This window comes from Theobroma cacao, chromosome 3 (genome assembly GCF_053813885.1).
Source record: "Theobroma cacao isolate CCN51 chromosome 3, ASM5381388v1, whole genome shotgun sequence".
In the NCBI taxonomy this organism is placed as follows: domain Eukaryota; kingdom Viridiplantae; phylum Streptophyta; class Magnoliopsida; order Malvales; family Malvaceae; genus Theobroma; species Theobroma cacao.
Genome location: NC_142641.1, coordinates 13480608 through 13483133, shown reverse-complemented (window position 1 = coordinate 13483133; position 2526 = coordinate 13480608). Strand labels below are relative to the sequence as shown.

The 2526-nt window shown below is 34.2% G+C and overlaps 1 non-coding gene across 1 annotated transcript; it reads left to right on the top strand.

Moving 5' to 3' along the window:
* The first annotated feature begins 756 nt into the window (after window positions 1–756).
* LOC148763605 (small nucleolar RNA R71) lies at window positions 757–863 on the top strand. Its single transcript, XR_016025604.1, has one exon. It is a non-coding gene; the product is annotated as a small nucleolar RNA R71 (small nucleolar RNA).
* Window positions 864–2526: the final 1663 nt, after the last annotated feature.

The window sequence follows — 2526 nt, the reverse complement described above, 5'->3', positions numbered from 1 at the left end:
ATACTTGCGTAGTAGGATTTTAACTGACAAGTTTTTCAATTTTGTTCCACAATCTTCTCTTACTTCTCAACTGCCTTACTACTCTTACCCAATACTTTTCCACTTCTAAGCGTGATGGCCTTCACATGCTCTTTTCCTTCTATTCTTGGATTTGGCTCTGTGTTGCTAGGTAATGTTCCTTAAGGCCTAACATTGACAGCATTGGCTAATTGCCCACTTGAGTAACTCCTACATGGAAGGCTTTTTTTCTTGCATTAGGAGTCTAGGTTGTTGTGTAAACTTGGAGGAAAATTCATTTTCAAAGCCAACTAAGAGCCCTAATTATTGTTCTAAGATAAGTTAAGATGATTCTTCCACCCAAGATTATATGTGTTTGTATATGGATTATTTTGCTGCCTATTCCCCATAGATTGCACTAACTCCATACTCAAATGACACTGCTCACTTAAATGCCCCTCACCACAATAATCACAAGAAATAAAGGCACTCTGTAGTGAGTGGACTCCTCAAGTATCAATTTTCTTAGTGAAAGCAACTACTTGCATAGTCAAAGCATTAATGGCATCTAGCTTGTGAACCCCCACTACCCTTCATGGCAAGGTCTTCTTAGAATGCCATTGATAGTTGTTAGATGCCATCTCCTCTAGGAGGTCATATGCATCATCAATCAACTTAGCCATGAGAGCACCACCAGTTGCTGCATTGATGGTATGCAATAACCCATTATAGAATGTTTGCACTTGCAACCACTTAGGAAGGCCGTGGTGTGGACATCTCCAGAGTAAGTTCTTATACTTTTCCCATGTTTCATATAAAGACTCAAAATCCAATTACATGAAAAAAGTAATATTGTTCCTCATCTTTGCAGTTTTCAAAATAGGGAAAAACTTGGCTAGAACTTTTATGCAAAGTCATCCCAAGTAGTGATGGAGCAGGTGGGAAAAGAGTTCAACTAGACTTTTGCCTTATCCCGTAGTGAGAACGGAAACAACCTCAATCAAATGGCATCATCGGTGACCCTGTTGTGCTTGAAGGTGTCACAAATCTCTAAAAAGTTTACAATATGGGCATTAGGGTCGTCATTTGGGAGGCCTTAAAATTGGACTGATGTTTATATCATTTGGATGATAACTAGCTTGATCTCAAAGCTGTTAGCTTGAATTACTGGCCCTCGAATACTTGAATGAAGACCTCAAAGGACTACATAATCTTTCAAGGATTTATTGTCTGCTGCTACATGCTCCTACACATGTTGCTCTCTTTAATTTCCAACCATGTTTTCAACTTGCTCACCATTTTGGGGATTTTGTCTTAGTAATCTTTGAAAAGGTTTCCCTATTTTCAAATCATGCAAAACCCATTCCAAACTCTGCACTTTTCTTATATAATGGTTTTACATAACTGAAAACAAAGAAAAAAAAGCTTGAATTAAGACTAGCTTGCTTGGTATTAATATTAGCAAACAAAAAATAAGGACATAACTCCCTAGCAACAGTGCCAAAAACTTGTTGCTTGCTAATTTATCTAGGCAAATTGCTTTAAAAACTTAATCAATTTAGCAAAAAATCATGCAAGTGCATATGGTCAACAAGCAAAATAATAGTGAGAGAGTTATCATCTCTACAAAAAATTGTATATAAATTCTTGCTAATTACTAAAATTCGACACTCTAATCTTATCCAAGTAATCAAATTTGAAAATTACTTAAACCTGAAATTAAATTAACAATGCTAAACTAATGAATAAATGCTAAAAGTTGCAAAAGGATCAATGAAATGGAACCTAGGATTGTGGAATTATTCTACTTTTTATTTGGACTTAATTTTCTGCCTTACCTTGTATCAATGGGTCGGTTGCTAGCCCAGGGTCCAAATTTATCTATAATCTTCTATTGAGATATTGTAAACATACCTGTCGTTACTAATTTTCCATATGTCTATGTAAATTAATTAAGGTAGGTTCACTAAACTGATACCTTAATATTCGCTACACATGCTATTGAGGTATATTTCTTTCCTAAATACTAATCAAATCACCTAAATTCTAAGTGAAATGAACACGTGCTATTCAAATCCTTAGTCTATCCTAAATTCCCTTTATCAAGTTGCATTTAGAGACCTAACTCAATCTAATTGTTGATCAAGCAATTAAAAGCAATAAGTATAGATTTGAAATAAACAACTCCATACCCATTAATATTAAGTAAAATAAAGTTAATACATCCAATCTATAAATAGAAATTAACCAAATCCTAGGAAAAGTTGTTTAGGTCAGCATATTTAATACAGAATCCAATGTTTCCTTAAAATCATTCATTTTTACAATAAAAGTTAGAGAGAGTGAAAAAGAACTAATGAGAGAAATATGTTGATGTAGTTGATTAAAGCTCTCCCCAACAATCTTTGATTCCTTTTCTTTTATTTTTATAGAAAGCCTCTTTTTGTTCTCTTATGAAAAGCTACCAAAAATCCCTTTTTTTCAACCCGAACAATGATGGTGTTTATACCTTTTTTTATAGCCATTTGA